Source organism: Filicampus tigris, chromosome 15, assembly GCF_054856515.1.
Source record: "Filicampus tigris isolate MCC_2025a chromosome 15, RoL_Ftig_1.0, whole genome shotgun sequence".
Lineage (NCBI taxonomy): Eukaryota > Metazoa > Chordata > Actinopteri > Syngnathiformes > Syngnathidae > Filicampus > Filicampus tigris.
The window spans coordinates 117,501-125,000 of NC_141231.1; the positions used below are offsets into that span (position 1 = coordinate 117,501).

At 55.0% G+C, this 7,500-nt stretch overlaps 1 protein-coding gene across 3 annotated transcripts in view; it reads right to left on the reverse strand.

Annotated features, from left to right (window-relative positions):
- Nucleotides 1–7,500, reverse strand: part of trappc11 (trafficking protein particle complex subunit 11) — a 165,565-nt gene that overhangs the window by 56,766 nt on the left and 101,299 nt on the right. The gene's annotated exons all lie outside the window — the stretch shown is intronic.

The window sequence follows — 7,500 nt, forward strand, 5'->3', positions numbered from 1 at the left end:
CAGAGCCTGGAGACTCTGAGGTGGGCTCTCCTATCTCTGGAGTTGGAGTAGCCGAGGTAGTCAAAAAGCTCCTCGGTGGCAAAGCCCCCGGGGGTGGACGTCAGCGCCACTGGTCTGAAGCTGTTGAGCTCCTTCGGGTGGGGGGTCTTTTGCACAGGGACCAGGCAGGATGTTTTTGATAGCTGGGGGACTCTGCCCAGCTTCAGGCTCAGGTTGAAAATGTGCTGGACAATTCCACACAGCTGGTCTGCGCAGGATTTGAGGAGCTGGGGGCTGATGCCATCTGGACCCGCTGCCTTCCTCGCCTTCATCTTCTTCAGCTGGTTCTTCACCTGAGATGTTGTGAAGGCCAAGGCTGGGCAGGAGGGAGTGGTGGCTGTCTGGTGTAGCTGGGAGCTGGAGACTGTGGAGAAAAGGGGGGAGTGGGTGACACACCCAGCAGGAGGAGTAGGTGGAGGCTGCAGCAGGAGAGACTGAGTGGGGGCAGGCATCTGATCGAACCTATTGAAAAAGAGGTTCAGCTCATTTGTCCACTGCAGGTCCCCCCCAGTCCGGGTCTTGGGTTGTCCGTGGCCTGAGATGGTCTTCAGGCCCCTCCACACTCCCCTGGCATTATTCTGCAGCAGCTGCTCCTCCATCCTCTTCCTGTAGGACCTTTTCCCCTCTCTGATCCTCCTCCTCAGCTTGCGCTGCACGGTCTTCCGCTCCCATAGCAAAAGACACGCAAACTGCGGTATTCTTGCTGCTGCTGGTGGCTATTTTTTGCGCGATCGTGTCCGGCGACTTGGCTCGGAGCCGCGCCCCCATTGTTTACAGTTGGAATCAGCTGTTAGCACTCCGTGCTAACCCTGCGCAGGCTCCCGGGGCGAGACCCGATATCCCCCGTGAGCTGAGGAGGAAGAGACGGGGATCTCGTGCGGGGGTTAAACGCCGGGAAAGGAGGAGACGATACCATCCCGTCCTCCCGTCTGTTATCATGGGGAATGTTAGATCGCTCCCCAACAAGATGGACGAGCTAGCGGCGCTTACCCAGCATGAGAGGGACTTCCGGGAGGCTAGCCTGATGCTATTCACGGAGTCGTGGCTAACAGCGCTAACGCCGAACGCTGTCGTAGAATTGGAAGGCTTCCAAATCATACGCGCGGACAGGACGCTGGAGAGTGGAAAGAGGAAAGGAGGAGGGCTGGCTGTGTTTGTGAACGATAGATGGTGTAATCCTGGGCACATCACGATTAAGGAGCAGCTTTACAGCAGGGATATTGAGCTGCTAGCTGTTGGCATGAGGCCATTCTACATCCCGCGAGAGTTTAGTCATGTGATCGCGGTGACCGTTTACGTCCCACAGCCTGTAATGTCTTGATTGCAGCAGTGAGCAGGCTACAAACACAGCACCCAAATGCCCTGATACTCATCTCTGGTGACTTCAATCATGCCTCCCCTTCCTCCTCTCTGCCTTCATTCACACAGTATGTCACCTGCAGAGACAATAAAACACTGGACCTTTTCTATGCCAACACCAAGGAGGCATACACATCACTGCCCCTCCCCCCGCTGGGCAAAGCTGATCACAACCTGGTGGCTCTCCAGTCTGTGTACAAAACTCTGGTCCGCAGGCAGCCAGCTATGACCCGCACGGTTCAGAGATGGTCTGGAGAGGCCGAGGAGGCCTTAAAGGACTGCTTCAGCACAACTGTGTGGGAAGTATTCAGCGATGCTCACGGGGAAGACATTAGTAGTCTAACAGACACTGTTACAGACGATATAAATTTCTGCATGGAGAACACCATACCCACCAGGACAGTAAGGTGTTTCTCCATCAACAAACCCTGGATCACACCAGACATAAAAGCTCTCCTGAAGGAGAACAGGAGGGCTTTTGGGAACATATGGGAGCGGAAGACTGTGCAGCGCCAGCTGAGGAGGAGGATCAGAGAGGGGAAAAGGTCCTACAAGAAGAGGATGGAGGAGCAGCTGCTGCAGAATAACGCCAGGGGAGTCTGGAGGGGCCTGAAGACCATCTCAGGCCACGGACAACCCAAGGCCCGGACTGGGGGGGGACCTGCAGTGGGCAAATGAGCTGAACCTCTTTTTCAATAGGTTCGATCAGATGCATGCAGTCAGTCTCTCCTGCTGCAGCCTCCACCTACTCCTCCTGCTGGGCGTGTCACCCCCTACACCCTTTTCTCCACAGTCTCCAGCTCCCAGCTACACCAGATAGCCACCACTCCCTCCTGCCCAGCCTTGGCCTTCACAACATCTCAGGTGAGGAACCAGCTGAAGAAGATGAAGGCGAGGAAGGCAGCGGGTCCAGATGGCATCAGCCCCCAGCTCCTCAAATCCTGCGCAGACCAGCTGTGTGGAATTGTCCAGCACATTTTCAACCTGAGCCTGAAGCTGGGCAGGGTCCCCCAGCTATGGAAAACATCCTGCCTGGTCCCGGTGCCAAAGACCCCCCACCCGAAGGAGCTCAACAGCTTCAGACCAGTGGCGCTGACGTCTCACCTGATGAAGACCCTGGAAAGGCTGGTCCTTGTCCACCTGCGCCGCCTGGTGAGCTCCTCAATGGACCCACTCCAGTTCGCATATCAGCCTGGCATCAGTGTGGATGATGCCATCATCTACCTCCTCCACACTTCACTCTCCCACCTGGAGAAGGCGGGGAGCACTGTGAGGATCATGTTCTTTGATTTCTCCAGTGCTTTCAACACCATCCAGCCCACCCTACTGGGAGACAAGCTGGAGCGGGCGGGGGTGGCCCACCACCTCACCACATGGATCCAGGACTACCTCACAAACCGGCCACAGTATGTGAGGACACAGGACTGTGTGTCTGACGTGCTCCTCTGTAGCACGGGGGCCCCACAGGGAACTGTCTTGGCTCCCTTCCTGTTCACCCTCTACACCTCGGACTTCAACTACAATACCCCTACCTGTCACCTGCAGAAGTTCTCTGACGACACTGCGATTGTCGGCCTCATCACAGGCGGAGATGATCGGGAGTACAGAGAACTTACTCAGGGTTTTGTGGACTGGTACCAGCAGAACCGCCTCCTGATCAATGCGGGGAAATCCAAAGAAATGGTGGTGGATTTCGGTAGGCGCCAGCAGTCTTCACCTGCACCAGTGAATATCCGGGGAACAGATGTTGAGAGAGTCTCAATTTACAAGTACCTGGGTGTTCATCTGAACAATAAACTGGACTGGTGCGACAACACAGACGCCCTCTGTAGGAAGAGTCAGAGCAGACTCTTCCTACTCAGGAGACTGAGGTCTTTTGGGGTTAAGGGGACACTCCTCAGGAACTTTTATGACTCGGTGGTTGCATCGGTCATCTTCCAGGGAGTGGTCACCTGGGCAGGCGGCGTCTCGGCCCGGGACAAGAAGCGGCTCGACAAACTGGTCTGTCCTGGGCTGCTCCCTGGACTCTGTGGACTCAGTGGGGGACAGGAGGATGTTGGCCAAGCTGTCATCAATGCTGGACAACCCGGACCACCCCCTCCAGGGCACCCTAACAGCACTCCACAGCACCTTCAGTGACAGACTGTTACACCCTCGCTGTGCAAAAGAGAGATTCCGCCGTTCCTTCTTGCCTGCTGCTGTCAGACTCTTTAACAAGAACATTGTGTAGTCTCCCCCCCGTGAGCCGTCACCTTATCGTGGTGGAGGGGTTTGCGCGCCCCAATGATCCTAGGAGCTACGTTGTCTGGGGCTTTATGCCCCTGGTAGGGTCACCCATGGCAAACAGGTCCTAGGTGAGGGACCAGACTAAGCACGGCTCAAAATGACCCCTTATGATGAGTAAAATTAACGGACCACGTTTTCCCTCGCCCGGACGCGGGTCACCGGGGCCTCCTTCTGGAGCCAGGCCTGGAGGTGGACACTCTTCCACTCTGGAGTTGCCCAGGGTGGGAGTTGCCCAGGGTGAGAGGCGCCGAGCAGGTGTGGGCATACTTATTGCCCCCCGGCTTGGCGCCTGTACATTGGGGTTTACCCCGGTGGACGAGAGGGTAGCCTCCCTCCGCCTGAGGGTGGGGGGACGGGTCCTGACTGTTGTTTGTGCTTATGCACCAAACGGCAGCGCAGAGTACCCACCCTTTTTGGAGTCCTTGGAGGGTGTGCTGGAGGGCGCTCCACCTGGGGACTCCATCGTTCTGCTGGGGGACTTCAATGCTCACGTGGGCAATGACAGTGAGACCTGGAGAGGTGTGATTGGGAGGAACGGCCCCCCCGATCTGAACCCGAGCGGTGTTCGGTTACTGGACTTCTGTGCTCATCACGGATTGTCCATAACGAACACCATGTTCAAGCATAAGGGTGTCCATATGTGCACTTGGCACCAGGATACCCTAGGCCACAGTTCGATGATCGACTTTGTAGTCGTATCATCGGACTTGCGGCCGCATGTTTTGGACACTCGGGTGAAGAGAGGGGCGGAGCTGTCAACTGATCACCATCTGGTGGTGAGTTGGCTCCAATGGTGGGGGAAGATGCCGGTCCGACCTGGCAGACCCAAACGTATTGTGAGGGTTTGCTGGGAACGTCTGGCAGAATCCCCTGTCAGGGGGAGTTTCAACTCCCACCTCCGGCAGAACTTTTCCCACGTCCCGGTGGAGGCGGGGGACATCGAGTCCGAGTGGACCATGTTTCGTGCCTCCATTGTTGAGGCGGCCGATCGGAGCTGTGGCCGCAAGGTGGTCGGTGCCTGTCGTGGCGGCAATCCCCGAACCCGCTGGTGGACACCAGCGGTAAGGGATGCTGTCCAGCTGAAGAAGGAGTCTTATCGGGCCTTTTTGGCCTGCGGGACCCCGGAGGCAGCTGACGGGTAACGGCTGGCCAAGCGGAATGCAGCCCTGGCGGTTGCTGAGGCAAAAACCCGGGTGTGGGAGGAGTTCGGGGAGGCCATGGAAAATGACTTCCGGACGGCTTCGAGGAAATTCTGGTCCACCATCCGGCGTCTCAGGAGGGGGAAGCAGTGCACCATTAACACTGTTTATAGTGGAGATGGGGTGCTGCTGACCTCAACTCGGGACGTTGTGGGTCGGTGGGGAGAGTACTTCGAAGACCTCCTCAATTCCACCGACACGCCTTCCGCTGAGGAAGCAGAGCCTGGAGACTCTAAGGTGGGCTCTCCTATCTCTGGGGTTGAAGTCACCGAGGTAGTCAAAAAGCTCCTCGGTGGCAAAGCCCCGGGGGTGGATGAGATCCGCCCGGAGTTCATAAAGGCTCTGGATGTTGAGGGGCTTTCATGGTTGACACGTCTCTTCAGCATCGCGTGGACATCGGGGACAGTGCCTCTGGATTGGCAGACCGGGGTGGTGGTCCCCCTTTTTAAGAAGGGGGACCGGAGGGTGTGCTCCAATTACAGAGGGATCACACTCCTCAGCCTCCCCGGCAAGGTCTATTCAGGGGTGCTGGAGAGGAGGGTCCGTCGGAAGGTCGAATCCCGGATTCAGGAGGAGCAATGTGGTTTTCGTTCTGGCCGTGGAACAGTGGACCAGCTCTACACCCTCAGCAGGGTCCTCGAGGGTGCATGGGAGTTTGCCCAACCGGTCTACATGTGTTTTGTGGACTTGGAGAAGGCGTTCGACCGTGTCCCTCGGGGAGTTCTGTGGGGGGTGCTTCGGGAGTACGGGGTACCGAGCCCCCTGATAAGGGCTGTCCGGTCTCTGTACCACCGATGCCAGAGTTTGGTCCGAATTGCCGGCAGTAAGTCGGATGGGGGTTGGACTCCGCCAAGGCTACCCTTTGTCACCGATTCTGTTCATAACCTTTATGGACAGAATTTCTAGGCGCAGCCGAGGTGTCGAGGGGGTCCGGTTTGGTGGCCTCAGCATTGCATCTCTGCTTTTTGCAGATGATGTGGTACTGTTGGCTTCTTCAAGCCGCGATCTCCAACTCTCGCTGGAGCGGTTCGCAGCCGAGTGTGAAACGGTCGGAATGAAGATCAGCACCTCCAAATCTGAGACCATGGTCCTCAGTCGGAAAAGGGTAGCGTGCCCTCTCCGGGTCGGGGATGAGATTCTGCCCCAAGTGGAGGAGTTCAAGTATCTTGGGGTCTTGTTCACGAGTGAGGGTAAGATGGAACGGGAGATCGACAGGCGGATCGGTGCAGCGTCTGCTGTGATGCGGACCCTGTATCGGTCTGTCGTGGTGAAGAAGGAGCTTCGCCGAAAGGCGAAGCTCTCAATTTACCGGTCGATCTACGTTCCTACTCTCACCTATGGTCATGAGCTGTGGGTCATGACCGAAAGAACAAGATCTCGGATACAAGCGGCCGAAATGGGTTTCCTTCGCAGGGTGTCCGGGCTCTCCCTTAGAGATAGGGTGAGAAGTTCGGCCATCCGGGAGGGACTCAGAGTCGAGCCGCTGCTCCTCCGCGTCAAGAGGAGCCAGTTGAGGTGGCTCGGGCACCGGATTAGGATGCCTCCTGGACGCCTCCCTGGTGAGGTGTTCCGGGCATGTCCCACCGGCAGGATACCCCGAGGACGACCCAGAACACGCTGGAGAGACTATGTCTCCCGGCTTGCCTGGGAACGCCTTGGGATCCTTCCGGAAGAGCTGGAGGATGTTGCTGGGGAGAGGGAAGTCTGGGCTTTCCTGCTGAAGCTGCTGCCTCCGCGACCCGACTTCGGATAAGCGGGAGATAATGGATGGATGGATGGATTGTGTAGTCTCTACAAACTGGCGGACATTAGTGCAATTGTGCAGTCCTGCACCTGAGCTCATATCGTGCAATACCCAATATTCCCCACTACTGTAATACCGTGCAATACTCAACATTCCCCACTACTGTTAGTCTAGTTTTATTTTTATCCAATGCTGTTCCTTACATTTCACTACAGCACTGTCACTTACTTAGAGTATTTTTCCTCTGTACTTTGTACAGGCCAAAATGAGTGTTCCTCATACTTTTTATGTAGATGTATGTTGGTGTGTATATACACATGTTACTGCGTATATTTACATAGGTTTGATCCTGAATGTTTGCCGTCAATGTTATACATTAATGGCTACATTATGCCGCCGTCCCTGTGTGACCTATATCTTTGCTGCTCTAACAATGAAAATTTCCCCACTGTGGGATCAATAAAGGCATTCTTATCTTATCTTATCTTACAGTGCACGTTACAAAAAAGGAATAATGTGAAGCGCCAGGGTTATTATGATCTATCCTGCACTGTTCAGAAAAACAACTATATATTTTTTTTCGTAAAAGAAATGAATATACACTCACATTATCTCTAGCTGTTCTACATTTGACCTATAGCACTATAAGCATGAATTATTTTACAATTTATATTTTTCTTAACCCCCATTGAAAAACTACAACCGCTTCAACACATCATCATGTCCATTCCATAATTTCACATCTGCATTTTATATTGGCCCTCACTTTTCATATTTCAAATAAACCAACGTTTTAAATGAATGTCCCGGGCCTTGAGCTTGACACCTGTGTTTTATCGACATTTCCCCACACTTGAGCACAATATGTCAGAG